This window comes from Conger conger, chromosome 1 (assembly GCF_963514075.1).
Source record: "Conger conger chromosome 1, fConCon1.1, whole genome shotgun sequence".
Classification (NCBI taxonomy): Eukaryota; Metazoa; Chordata; class Actinopteri; order Anguilliformes; family Congridae; genus Conger; species Conger conger.
Genome location: NC_083760.1, coordinates 43,190,170 through 43,205,728, shown reverse-complemented (window position 1 = coordinate 43,205,728; position 15,559 = coordinate 43,190,170).

Below are 15,559 nucleotides of genomic sequence, written 5' to 3'. Positions count from 1 at the left end.
TTTGATGGTGTGCCGATAATCTATCAGGGGTATGCCCATTTGCCAGAAACCGCATTCAGAGCTTGTGAAATACATACATGACGATTTCAAGCTTTGGCACTCTAAGTTTCTTAGTAGTTGAAAATGAGCATAACTTGAAGAGAGAATACACTAGCTGCTTCCAAATGAAATATGTATGATGGTGAGTGGTTCCATATCATATATTCAAAAGGTAGCCATGTGCTCCTTTAGGAGCTTTAGATATAGGCTTTATAAAACCTTTAACTTTTCCCGCATTCAGAAACAAAGTTTTTCAAACTGTGCATTTCTTGAAAGTCAACACTCAAATTTCATCCAAAAAGAAAAGGTTTGATGGTGTGCTGATAATCTATCAAGGGTATGCCCATTTGCCAGAAACCGCATTCAGAGCTTGTGAAATACATACATGACGATTTCAAGCTTTGGCACTCTAAGTTTCTTAGTAGTTTAAAATGAGCATAACTTGAAGAGAGAATACACTAGCTGCTTCCAAATGAAATATGTATGATGGTGAGTGGTTCCATATCATATATTCAAAAGGTAGCCATCTGCTCCTTTAGGAGCTTTAGATATAGGTTTTATAAAACCTTTAACTTTTCCCGCATTCAGAAACAAAGTTTTTCAAACTGTGCATTTCTTGAAAGTCAACACTCAAATTTCATCCAAAAAGAAAAGGTTTGATGGTGTGCTGATAATCTATCAGGGGTATGCCCATTTGCCAGAAACCGCATTCAGAGCTTGTGAAATACATACATGACGATTTCAAGCTTTGGCACTCTAAGTTTCTTAGTAGTTGAAAATGAGCATAACTTGAAGAGAGAATACACTAGCTGCTTCCAAATGAAATATGTATGATGGTGAGTGGTTCCATATCATATATTCAAAAGGTAGCCATGTGCTCCTTTAAGAGCTTTAGATATAGGCTTTATAAAACCTTTAACTTTTCCCGCATTCAGAAACAAAGTTTTTCAAACTGCGCATTTCTTGAAAGTCAACACTCAAATTTCATCCAAACGGAAGAGGTTTGATGGTGTGCCGATAATCTATCAGGGGTATGCCCATTTGCCAGAAACCGCATTCAGAGCTTGTGAAATACATACATGACGATTTCAAGCTTTGGCACTCTAAGTTTCTTAGTAGTTGAAAATGAGCATAACTTGAAGAGAGAATAGACTAGCTGCTTACAAATGAAATATGTATGATGGTGAGTGGTTCCATATCATATATTCAAAAGGTAGCCATGTGCTCCTTTAGGAGCTTTAGATATAGGCTTTATAAAACCTTTAACTTTTCCCGCATTCAGAAACAAAGTTTTTCAAAGTGTGCATTTCTTGAAAGTCAACACTCAAATTTCATCCAAAAAGAAAAGGTTTGATGGTGTGCTGATAATCTATCAGGGGTATGCCCATTTGCCAGAAACCGCATTCAGAGCTTGTGAAATACATACATGACGATTTCAAGTTTTGGCACTCTAAGTTTCTTAGTAGTTGAAAATGAGCATAACTTGAAGAGAGAATACACTAGCTGCTTCCAAATGAAATATGTATGATGGTGAGTGGTTCCATATCATATATTCAAAAGGTAGCCATGTGCTCCTTTAGGAGCTTTAGATATAGGCTTTATAAAACCTTTAACTTTTCCCGCATTCAGAAACAAAGTTTTTCAAACTGCGCATTTCTTGAAAGTCAACACTCAAATTTCATCCAAACGGAAAAGGTTTGATGGTGTGCCAATAATCTATCAGGGGTATGCCCATTTGCCAGAAACCGCATTCAGAGCTTGTGAAATACATACATGACGATTTCAAGCTTTGGCACTCTAAGTTTCTTAGTACTTGAAAATGAGCATAACTTGAAGAGAGAATACACTAGCTGCTTCCAAATGAAATATGTATGATGGTGAGTGGTTCCATATCATATATTCAAAAGGTAGCCATCTGCTCCTTTAGGAGCTTTAGATATAGGCTTTATAAAACCTTTAACTTTTCCCGCATTCAGAAACAAAGTTTTTCAAACTGCGCATTTCTTGAAAGTCAACACTCAAATTTCATCCAAACGGAAGAGGTTTGATGGTGTGCCGATAATCTATCAGGGGTATGCCCATTTGCCAGAAACCGCATTCAGAGCTTGTGAAATACATACATGACGATTTCAAGCTTTGGCACTCTAAGTTTCTTAGTAGTTGAAAATGAGCATAACTTGAAGAGAGAATAGACTAGCTGCTTACAAATGAAATATGTATGATGGTGAGTGGTTCCATATCATATATTCAAAAGGTAGCCATGTGCTCATTTAGGAGCTTTAGATATAGGCTTTATAAAACCTTTAACTTTTCCCGCATTCAGAAACAAAGTTTTTCAAACTGTGCATTTCTTGAAAGTCAACACTCAAATTTCATCCAAAAAGAAAAGGTTTGATGGTGTGCTGATAATCTATCAAGGGTATGCCCATTTGCCAGAAACCGCATTCAGAGCTTGTGAAATACATACATGACGATTTCAAGCTTTGGCACTCTAAGTTTCTTAGTAGTTAAAAATGAGCATAACTTGAAGAGAGAATACACTAGCTGCTTCCAAATGAAATATGTATGATGGTGAGTGGTTCCATATCATATATTCAAAAGGTAGCCATGTGCTCCTTTAGGAGCTTTAGATATAGGCTTTATAAAACCTTTAACTTTTCCCGCATTCAGAAACAAAGTTTTTCAAACTGTGCATTTCTTGAAAGTCAACACTCAAATTTCATCCAAAAAGAAAAGGTTTGATGGTGTGCTGATAATCTATCAAGGGTATGCCCATTTGCCAGAAACCGCATTCAGAGCTTGTGAAATACATACATGACGATTTCAAGCTTTGGCACTCTAAGTTTCTTAGTAGTTAAAAATGAGCATAACTTGAAGAGAGAATACACTAGCTGCTTCCAAATGAAATATGTATGATGGTGAGTGGTTCCATATCATATATTCAAAAGGTAGCCATGTGCTCCTTTAGGAGCTTTAGATATAGGCTTTATAAAACCTTTAACTTTTCCCGCATTCAGAAACAAAGTTTTTGAAACTGTGCATTTCTTGAAAGTCAACACTCAAATTTCATCAAACGGAAAAGGTTTGGTGGTGTGCTGATAATCTATCAGGGGTATGCCCATTTGCCAGAAACCGCATTCAGAGCTTGTGAAATACATACATGACGATTTCAAGCTTTGGCACTCTAAGTTTCTTAGTAGTTGAAAATGAGCATAACTTGAAGAGAGAATACACTAGCTGCTTCCAAATGAAATATGTATGATGGTGAGTGGTTCCATATCATATATTCAAAAGGTAGCCATGTGCTCCTTTAGGAGCTTTAGATATAGGCTTTATAAAACCTTTAACTTTTCCCGCATTCAGAAACAAAGTTTTTGAAACTGTGCATTTCTTGAAAGTCAACACTCAAATTTCATCCAAACGGAAAAGGTTTGATGGTGTGCCGATAATCTATCAGGGGTATGCCCATTTGCCAGAAACCGCATTCAGAGCTTGTGAAATACATACATGACGATTTCAAGCTTTGGCACTCTAAGTTTCTTAGTAGTTGAAAATGAGCATAACTTGAAGAGAGAATACACTAGCTGCTTCCAAATGAAATATGTATGATGGTGAGTGGTTCCATATCATATATTCAAAAGGTAGCCATGTGCTCCTTTAGGAGCTTTAGATATAGGCTTTATAAAACCTTTAAGTTTTCCCGCATTCAGAAACAAAGTTTTTGAAACTGTGCATTTCTTGAAAGTCAACACTCAAATTTCATCCAAAAAGAAAAGGTTTGATGGTGTGCTGATAATCTATCAGGGGTATGCCCATTTGCCAGAAACCGCATTCAGCGCTTGTGAAATACATACATGACGATTTCAAGCTTTGGCACTCTAAGTTTCTTAGTAGTTGAAAATGAGCATAACTCGAAGAGAGAATACACTAGCTGCTTCCAAATGAAATATGTATGATGGTGAGTGGTTCCATATCATATATTCAAAAGGTAGCCATGTGCTCCTTTAGGAGCTTTAGATATAGGCTTTATAAAACCTTTAACTTTTCCCGCATTCAGAAACAAAGTTTTTGAAACTCTGCATTTCTTGAAAGTCAACACTCAAATTTCATCCAAAAAGAAAAGGTTTGATGGTGTGCCGATAATCTATCAGGGGTATGCCCATTTGCCAGAAACCGCATTCAGAGCTTGTGAAATACATACATGACGATTTCAAGCTTTGGCACTCCAAGTTTCTTAGTAGTTGAAAATGAGCATAACTTGAAGAGAGAATACACTAGCTGCTTCCAAATGAAATATGTATGATGGTGAGTGGTTCCATATCATATATTCAGAAGGTAGCCATGTGCTCCTTTAGGAGCTTTAGATATAGGCTTTATAAAACCTTTAACTTTTCCCGCATTCAGAAACAAAGTTTTTGAAACTGTGCATTTCTTGAAAGTCAACACTCAAATTTCATCCAAACGGAAAAGGTTTGATGGTGTGCCGATAATCTATCAGGGGTATGCCCATTTGCCAGAAACCGCATTCAGAGCTTGTGAAATACATACATGACGATTTCAAGCTTTGGCACTCTAAGTTTCTTAGTAGTTGAAAATGAGCATAACTTGAAGAGAGAATACACTAGCCGCTTCCAAATGAAATATGTATGATGGTGAGTGGTTCCATATCATATATTCAAAAGGTAGCCATCTGCTCTTTTAGGAGCTTTAGATATAGGCTTTATAAAACCTTTAACTTTTCCCGCATTCAGAAACAAAGTTTTTGAAACTGCGCATTTCTTGAAAGTCAACACTCAAATTTCATCCAAACGGAAGAGGTTTGATGGTGTGCTGATAATCTATCAGGGGTATGTCCATTTGCCAGAAACCGCATTCAGAGCTTCTGAAATACATACATGACGATTTCAAGCTTTGGCACTCTAAGTTTCTTAGTAGTTGAAAATGAGCATAACTTGAAGAGAGAATACACTAGCTGCTTCCAAATGAAATATGTATGATGGTGAGTGGTTCCATATCATATATTCAAAAGGTAGCCATGTGCTCCTTTAGGAGCTTTAGATATAGGCTTTATAAAACCTTTAACTTTTCCCGCATTCAGAAACAAAGTTTTTCAAACTGTGCATTTCTTGAAAGTCAACACTCAAATTTCATCCAAACGGAAAAGGTTTGATGGTGTGCCGATAATCTATCAGGGGTATGCCCATTTGCCAGAAACCGCATTCAGAGCTTGTGAAATACATACATGACGATTTCAAGCTTTGGCACTCTAAGTTTCTTAGTAGTTGAAAATGAGCATAACTTGAAGAGAGAATACACTAGCTGCTTCCAAATGAAATATGTATGATGGTGAGTGGTTCCATATCATATATTCAAAAGGTAGCCATGTGCTCCTTTAGGAGCTTTAGATATAGGCTTTATAAAACCTTTAAGTTTTCCCGCATTCAGAAACAAAGTTTTTCAAACTGTGCATTTCTTGAAAGTCAACACTCAAATTTCATCCAAACGGAAAAGGTTTGATGGTGTGCCGATAATCTATCAGGGGTATGCCCATTTGCCAGAAACCGCATTCAGAGCTTGTGAAATACATACATGACGATTTCAAGCTTTGGCACTCTAAGTTTCTTAGTAGTTGAAAATGAGCATAACTCGAAGAGAGAATACACTAGCTGCTTCCAAATGAAATATGTATGATGGTGAGTGGTTCCATATCATATATTCAAAAGGTAGCCATGTGCTCCTTTAGGAGCTTTAGATATAGGCTTTATAAAACCTTTAACTTTTCCCGCATTCAGAAACAAAGTTTTTCAAACTGTGCATTTCTTGAAAGTCAACACTCAAATTTCATCCAAAAAGAAAAGGTTTGATGGTGTGCTGATAATCTATCAGGGGTATGCCCATTTGCCAGAAACCGCATTCAGAGCTTGTGAAATACATACATGACGATTTCAAGCTTTGGCACTCTAAATTTCTTAGTAGTTGAAAATGAGCATAACTTGAAGAGAGAATACACTAGCTGCTTCCAAATGAAATATGTATGATGGTGAGTGGTTCCATATCATATATTCAAAAGGTAGCCATGTGCTCCTTTAGGAGCTTGAGATATAGGCTTTATAAAACCTTAAAGTTTTCCCGCATTCAGAAACAAAGTTTTTCAAACTGTGCATTTCTTGAAAGTCAACACTCAAATTTCATCCAAACGGAAAAGGTTTGATGGTGTGCCGATAATCTATCAGGGGTATGCCCATTTGCCAGAAACCGCATTCAGAGCTTGTGAAATACATACATGACGATTTCAAGCTTTGGCACTCTAAGTTTCTTAGTAGTTGAAAATGAGCATAACTCGAAGAGAGAATACACTAGCTGCTTCCAAATGAAATATGTATGATGGTGAGTGGTTCCATATCATATATTCAAAAGGTAGCCATGTGCTCCTTTAGGAGCTTTAGATATAGGCTTTATAAAACCTTTAACTTTTCCCGCATTCAGAAACAAAGTTTTTCAAACTGTGCATTTCTTGAAAGTCAACACTCAAATTTCATCCAAACGGAAAAGGTTTGATGGTGTGCCGATAATCTATCAGGGGTATGCCCATTTGCCAGAAACCGCATTCAGAGCTTGTGAAATACATACATGACGATTTCAAGCTTTGGCACTCTAAATTTCTTAGTAGTTGAAAATGAGCATAACTTGAAGAGAGAATACACTAGCTGCTTCCAAATGAAATATGTATGATGGTGAGTGGTTCCATATCATATATTCAAAAGGTAGCCATGTGCTCCTTTAGGAGCTTTAGATATAGGCTTTATAAAACCTTTAACTTTTCCCGCATTCAGAAACAAAGTTTTTGAAACTGTGCATTTCTTGAAAGTCAACACTCAAATTTCATCCAAAAAGAAAAGGTTTGATGGTGTGCTGATAATCTATCAAGGGTATGCCCATTTGCCAGAAACCGCATTCAGAGCTTGTGAAATACATACATGACGATTTCAAGCTTTGGCACTCTAAGTTTCTTAGTAGTTGAAAATGAGCATAACTCGAAGAGAGAATACACTAGCTGCTTCCAAATGAAATATGTATGATGGTGAGTGGTTCCATATCATATATTCAAAAGGTAGCCATCTGCTCCTTTAGGAGCTTTAGATATAGGCTTTATAAAACCTTTAACTTTTCCCGCATTCAGAAACAAAGTTTTTCAAACTGTGCATTTCTTGAAAGTCAACACTCAAATTTCATCCAAAAAGAAAAGGTTTGATGGTGTGCTGATAATCTATCAGGGGTATGCCCATTTGCCAGAAACCGCATTCAGAGCTTGTGAAATACATACATGACGATTTCAAGCTTTGGCACTCTAAATTTCTTAGTAGTTGAAAATGAGCATAACTTGAAGAGAGAATACACTAGCTGCTTCCAAATGAAATATGTATGATGGTGAGTGGTTCCATATCATATATTCAAAAGGTAGCCATGTGCTCCTTTAGGAGCTTGAGATATAGGCTTTATAAAACCTTTAAGTTTTCCCGCATTCAGAAACAAAGTTTTTCAAACTGTGCATTTCTTGAAAGTCAACACTCAAATTTCATCCAAACGGAAAAGGTTTGATGGTGTGCCGATAATCTATCAGGGGTATGCCCATTTGCCAGAAACCGCATTCAGAGCTTGTGAAATACATACATGACGATTTCAAGCTTTGGCACTCTAAGTTTCTTAGTAGTTGAAAATGAGCATAACTCGAAGAGAGAATACACTAGCTGCTTCCAAATGAAATATGTATGATGGTGAGTGGTTCCATATCATATATTCAAAAGGTAGCCATGTGCTCCTTTAGGAGCTTTAGATATAGGCTTTATAAAACCTTTAACTTTTCCCGCATTCAGAAACAAAGTTTTTCAAACTGTGCATTTCTTGAAAGTCAACACTCAAATTTCATCCAAACGGAAAAGGTTTGATGGTGTGCCGATAATCTATCAGGGGTATGCCCATTTGCCAGAAACCGCATTCAGAGCTTGTGAAATACATACATGACGATTTCAAGCTTTGGCACTCTAAATTTCTTAGTAGTTGAAAATGAGCATAACTTGAAGAGAGAATACACTAGCTGCTTCCAAATGAAATATGTATGATGGTGAGTGGTTCCATATCATATATTCAAAAGGTAGCCATGTGCTCCTTTAGGAGCTTTAGATATAGGCTTTATAAAACCTTTAACTTTTCCCGCATTCAGAAACAAAGTTTTTGAAACTGTGCATTTCTTGAAAGTCAACACTCAAATTTCATCCAAAAAGAAAAGGTTTGATGGTGTGCTGATAATCTATCAAGGGTATGCCCATTTGCCAGAAACCGCATTCAGAGCTTGTGAAATACATACATGACGATTTCAAGCTTTGGCACTCTAAGTTTCTTAGTAGTTGAAAATGAGCATAACTTGAAGAGAGAATACACTAGCTGCTTCCAAATGAAATATGTATGATGGTGAGTGGTTCCATATCATATATTCAAAAGGTAGCCATCTGCTCCTTTAGGAGCTTTAGATATAGGCTTTATAAAACCTTTAACTTTTCCCGCATTCAGAAACAAAGTTTTTCAAACTGTGCATTTCTTGAAAGTCAACACTCAAATTTCATCCAAAAAGAAAAGGTTTGATGGTGTGCTGATAATCTATCAGGGGTATGCCCATTTGCCAGAAACCGCATTCAGAGCTTGTGAAATACATACATGACGATTTCAAGCTTTGGCACTCTAAGTTTCTTAGTAGTTGAAAATGAGCATAACTTGAAGAGAGAATACACTAGCTGCTTCCAAATGAAATATGTATGATGGTGAGTGGTTCCATATCATATATTCAAAAGGTAGCCATGTGCTCCTTTAGGAGCTTTAGATATAGGCTTTATAATAACTTTTCCCGCATTCAGAAACAAAGTTTTTCAAACTGCGCATTTCTTGAAAGTCAACACTCAAATTTCTCCAAAAAGAAAAGGTTTGATGGTGTGCTGATAATCTATCAAGGGTATGCCCATTTGCCAGAAACCGCATTCAGAGCTTGTGAAATACATACATGACGATTTCAAGCTTTGGCACTCTAAGTTTCTTAGTAGTTGAAAATGAGCATAACTTGAAGAGAGAATACACTAGCTGCTTCCAAATGAAATATGTATGATGGTGAGTGGTTCCATATCATATATTCAAAAGGTAGCCATGTGCTCCTTTAGGAGCTTTAGATATAGGCTTTATAAAACCTTTAACTTTTCCCGCATTCAGAAACAAAGTTTTTCAAACTGTGCATTTCTTGAAAGTCAACACTCAAATTTCATCCAAAAAGAAAAGGTTTGATGGTGTGCTGATAATCTATCAGGGGTATGCCCATTTGCCAGAAACCGCATTCAGAGCTTGTGAAATACATACATGACGATTTCAAGCTTTGGCACTCTAAATTTCTTAGTAGTTGAAAATGAGCATAACTTGAAGAGAGAATACACTAGCTGCTTCCAAATGAAATATGTATGATGGTGAGTGGTTCCATATCATATATTCAAAAGGTAGCCATGTGCTCCTTTAGGAGCTTTAGATATAGGCTTTATAAAACCTTTAACTTTTCCCGCATTCAGAAACAAAGTTTTTCAAACTGCGCATTTCTTGAAAGTCAACACTCAAATTTCATCCAAACGGAAAAGGTTTGATGGTGTGCCGATAATCTATCAGGGGTATGCCCATTTGCCAGAAACCGCATTCAGAGCTTGTGAAATACATACATGACGATTTCAAGCTTTGGCACTCTAAGTTTCTTAGTAGTTGAAAATGAGCATAACTTGAAGAGAGAATACACTAGCTGCTTCCAAATGAAATATGTATGATGGTGAGTGGTTCCATATCATATATTCAAAAGGTAGCCATGTGCTCCTTTAGGAGCTTTAGATATAGGCTTTATAAAACCTTTAACTTTTCCCGCATTCAGAAACAAAGTTTTTCAAACTGTGCATTTCTGGAAAGTCAACACTCAAATTTCATCCAAAAAGAAAAGGTTTGATGGTGTGCCGATAATCTATCAGGGGTATGCCCATTTGCCAGAAACCGCATTCAGAGCTTGTGAAATACATACATGACGATTTCAAGCTTTGGCACTCTAAGTTTCTTAGTAGTTGAAAATGAGCATAACTTGAAGAGAGAATACACTAGCTGCTTCCAAATGAAATATGTATGATGGTGAGTGGTTCCATATCATATATTCAAAAGGTAGCCATGTGCTCCTTTAGGAGCTTTAGATATAGGCTTTATAAAACCTTTAACTTTTCCCGCATTCAGAAACAAAGTTTTTGAAACTCTGCATTTCTTGAAAGTCAACACTCAAATTTCATCCAAAAAGAAAAGGTTTGATGGTGTGCCGATAATCTATCAGGGGTATGCCCATTTGCCAGAAACCGCATTCAGAGCTTGTGAAATACATACATGACGATTTCAAGCTTTGGCACTCCAAGTTTCTTAGTAGTTGAAAATGAGCATAACTTGAAGAGAGAATACACTAGCTGCTTCCAAATGAAATATGTATGATGGTGAGTGGTTCCATATCATATATTCAGAAGGTAGCCATGTGCTCCTTTAGGAGCTTTAGATATAGGCTTTATAAAACCTTTAACTTTTCCCGCATTCAGAAACAAAGTTTTTGAAACTGTGCATTTCTTGAAAGTCAACACTCAAATTTCATCCAAACGGAAAAGGTTTGATGGTGTGCCGATAATCTATCAGGGGTATGCCCATTTGCCAGAAACCGCATTCAGAGCTTGTGAAATACATACATGACGATTTCAAGCTTTGGCACTCTAAGTTTCTTAGTAGTTGAAAATGAGCATAACTTGAAGAGAGAATACACTAGCCGCTTCCAAATGAAATATGTATGATGGTGAGTGGTTCCATATCATATATTCAAAAGGTAGCCATCTGCTCTTTTAGGAGCTTTAGATATAGGCTTTATAAAACCTTTAACTTTTCCCGCATTCAGAAACAAAGTTTTTCAAACTGCGCATTTCTTGAAAGTCAACACTCAAATTTCATCCAAACGGAAGAGGTTTGATGGTGTGCTGATAATCTATCAGGGGTATGTCCATTTGCCAGAAACCGCATTCAGAGCTTGTGAAATACATACATGACGATTTCAAGCTTTGGCACTCTAAGTTTCTTAGTAGTTGAAAATGAGCATAACTTGAAGAGAGAATACACTAGCTGCTTCCAAATGAAATATGTATGATGGTGAGTGGTTCCATGTCATATATTCAAAAGGTAGCCATGTGCTCCTTTAGGAGCTTTAGATATAGGCTTTATAAAACCTTTAACTTTTCCCGCATTCAGAAACAAAGTTTTTCAAACTGTGCATTTCTTGAAAGTCAACACTCAAATTTCATCCAAAAAGAAAAGGTTTGATGGTGTGCTGATAATCTATCAAGGGTATGCCCATTTGCCAGAAACCGCATTCAGAGCTTGTGAAATACAAACATGACGATTTCAAGCTTTGGCACTCTAAGTTTCTTAGTAGTTTAAAATGAGCATAACTTGAAGAGAGAATACACTAGCTGCTTCCAAATGAAATATGTATGATGGTGAGTGGTTCCATATCATATATTCAAAAGGTAGCCATCTGCTCCTTTAGGAGCTTTAGATATAGGCTTTATAAAACCTTTAACTTTTCCTGCATTCAGAAACAAAGTTTTTCAAAGTGTGCATTTCTTGAAAGTCAACACTCAAATTTCATCCAAAAAGAAAAGGTTTGATGGTGTGCTGATAATCTATCAGGGGTATGCCCATTTGCCAGAAACCGCATTCAGAGCTTGTGAAATACATACATGACGATTTCAAGCTTTGGCACTCTAAGTTTCTTAGTAGTTGAAAATGAGCATAACTTGAAGAGAGAATACACTAGCTGCTTCCAAATGAAATATGTATGATGGTGAGTGGTTCCATATCATATATTCAAAAGGTAGCCATGTGCTCCTTTAGGAGCTTTAGATATAGGCTTTATAAAACCTTTAACTTTTCCCGCATTCAGAAACAAAGTTTTTCAAACTGCGCATTTCTTGAAAGTCAACACTCAAATTTCATCCAAACGGAAGAGGTTTGATGGTGTGCCGATAATCTATCAGGGGTATGCCCATTTGCCAGAAACCGCATTCAGAGCTTGTGAAATACATACATGACGATTTCAAGCTTTGGCACTCTAAGTTTCTTAGTAGTTGAAAATGAGCATAACTTGAAGAGAGAATACACTAGCTGCTTCCAAATGAAATATGTATGATGGTGAGTGGTTCCATATCATATATTCAAAAGGTAGCCATGTGCTCCTTTAGGAGCTTTAGATATAGGCTTTATAAAACCTTTAACTTTTCCCGCATTCAGAAACAAAGTTTTTCAAACTGCGCATTTCTTGAAAGTCAACACTCAAATTTCATCCAAACGGAAGAGGTTTGATGGTGTGCCGATAATCTATCAGGGGTATGCCCATTTGCCAGAAACCGCATTCAGAGCTTGTGAAATACATACATGACGATTTCAAGCTTTGGCACTCTAAGTTTCTTAGTAGTTGAAAATGAGCATAACTTGAAGAGAGAATACACTAGCTGCTTCCAAATGAAATATGTATGATGGTGAGTGGTTCCATATCATATATTCAAAAGGTAGCCATGTGCTCCTTTAGGAGCTTTAGATATAGGCTTTATAAAACCTTTAACTTTTCCCGCATTCAGAAACAAAGTTTTTCAAACTGTGCATTTCTTGAAAGTCAACACTCAAATTTCATCCAAAAAGAAAAGGTTTGATGGTGTGCTGATAATCTATCAAGGGTATGCCCATTTGCCAGAAACCGCATTCAGAGCTTGTGAAATACATACATGACGATTTCAAGCTTTGGCACTCTAAGTTTCTTAGTAGTTTAAAATGAGCATAACTTGAAGAGAGAATACACTAGCTGCTTCCAAATGAAATATGTATGATGGTGAGTGGTTCCATATCATTTATTCAAAAGGTAGCCATGTGCTCCTTTAAGAGCTTTAGATATAGGCTTTATAAAACCTTTAACTTTTCCCGCATTCAGAAACAAAGTTTTTCAAACTGCGCATTTCTTGAAAGTCAACACTCAAATTTCATCCAAACGGAAGAGGTTTGATGGTGTGCCGATAATCTATCAGGGGTATGCCCATTTGCCAGAAACCGCATTCAGAGCTTGTGAAATACATACATGACGATTTCAAGCTTTGGCACTCTAAGTTTCTTAGTAGTTGAAAATGAGCATAACTTGAAGAGAGAATACACTAGCTTCTTCCAAATGAAATATGTATGATGGTGAGTGGTTCCATATCATATATTCAAAAGGTAGCCATGTGCTCCGTTAGGAGCTTTAGATATAGGCTTTATAAAACCTTTAACTTTTCCCGCATTCAGAAACAAAGTTTTTGAAACTGTGCATTTCTTGAAAGTCAACACTCAAATTTCATCCAAACGGAAGAGGTTTGATGGTGTGCCGATAATCTATCAGGGGTATGCCCATTTGCCAGAAACCGCATTCAGAGCTTGTGAAATACATACATGACGATTTCAAGCTTTGGCACTCTAAGTTTCTTAGTAGTTGAAAATGAGCATAACTTGAAGAGAGAATACACTAGCTGCTTCCAAATGAAATATGTATGATGGTGAGTGGTTCCATATCATATATTCAAAAGGTAGCCATGTGCTTTTTTAGGAGCTTTAGATATAGGCTTTATAAAACCTTTAACTTTTCCCGCATTCAGAAACAAAGTTTTTCAAACTGTGAATTTCTTGAAAGTCAACACTCAAATTTCATCCAAAAAGAAAAGGTTTGATGGTGTGCTGATAATCTATCAAGGGTATGCCCATTTGCCAGAAACCGCATTCAGAGCTTGTGAAATACATACATGACGATTTCAAGCTTTGGCACTCTAAGTTTCTTAGTAGTTGAAAATGAGCATAACTTGAAGAGAGAATACACTAGCTGCTTCCAAATGAAATATGTATGATGGTGAGTGGTTCCATATCATATATTCAAAAGGTAGCCATGTGCTCCTTTAGGAGCTTTAGATATAGGCTTTATAAAACCTTTAACTTTTCCCGCATTCAGAAACAAAGTTTTTCAAACTGCGCATTTCTTGAAAGTCAACACTCAAATTTCATCCAAACGGAAGAGGTTTGATGGTGTGCCGATAATCTATCAGGGGTATGCCCATTTGCCAGAAACCGCATTCAGAGCTTGTGAAATACATACATGACGATTTCAAGCTTTGGCACTCTAAGTTTCTTAGTAGTTGAAAATGAGCATAACTTGAAGAGAGAATACACTAGCTTCTTCCAAATGAAATATGTATGATGGTGAGTGGTTCCATATCATATATTCAAAAGGTAGCCATGTGCTCCGTTAGGAGCTTTAGATATAGGCTTTATAAAACCTTTAACTTTTCCCGCATTCAGAAACAAAGTTTTTGAAACTGTGCATTTCTTGAAAGTCAACACTCAAATTTCATCCAAACGGAAGAGGTTTGATGGTGTGCCGATAATCTATCAGGGGTATGCCCATTTGCCAGAAACCGCATTCAGAGCTTGTGAAATACATACATGACGATTTCAAGCTTTGGCACTCTAAGTTTCTTAGTAGTTGAAAATGAGCATAACTTGAAGAGAGAATACACTAGCTGCTTCCAAATGAAATATGTATGATGGTGAGTGGTTCCATATCATATATTCAAAAGGTAGCCATGTGCTTTTTTAGGAGCTTTAGATATAGGCTTTATAAAACCTTTAACTTTTCCCGCATTCAGAAACAAAGTTTTTCAAACTGTGAATTTCTTGAAAGTCAACACTCAAATTTCATCCAAAAAGAAAAGGTTTGATGGTGTGCTGATAATCTATCAAGGGTATGCCCATTTGCCAGAAACCGCATTCAGAGCTTGTGAAATACATACATGACGATTTCAAGCTTTGGCACTATAAGTTTCTTAGTAGTTGAAAATGAGCATAACTTGAAGAGAGAATACACTAGCTGCTTCCAAATGAAATATGTATGATGGTGAGTGGTTCCATATCATATATTCAAAAGGTAGCCATGTGCTCCTTTAGGAGCTTTAGATATAGGCTTTATAAAACCTTTAACTTTTCCCGCATTCAGAAACAAAGTTTTTCAAACTGCGCATTTCTTGAAAGTCAACACTCAAATTTCATCCAAAAAGAAAAGGTTTGATGGTGTGCTGATAATCTATCAGGGGTATGCCCATTTGCCAGAAACCGCATTCAGAGCTTGTGAAATACATACATGACGATTTCAAGCTTTGGCACTCTAAGTTTCTTAGTAGTTGAAAATGAGCATAACTTGAAGAGAGAATACACTAGCTGCTTCCAAATGAAATATGTATGATGGTGAGTGGTTCCATTTCATATATTCAAAAGGTAGCCATCTGCTCCTTTAGGAGCTTTAGATATAGGCTTTATAAAACCTTTAACTTTTCCCGCATTCAGAAACAAAGTTTTTGAAACT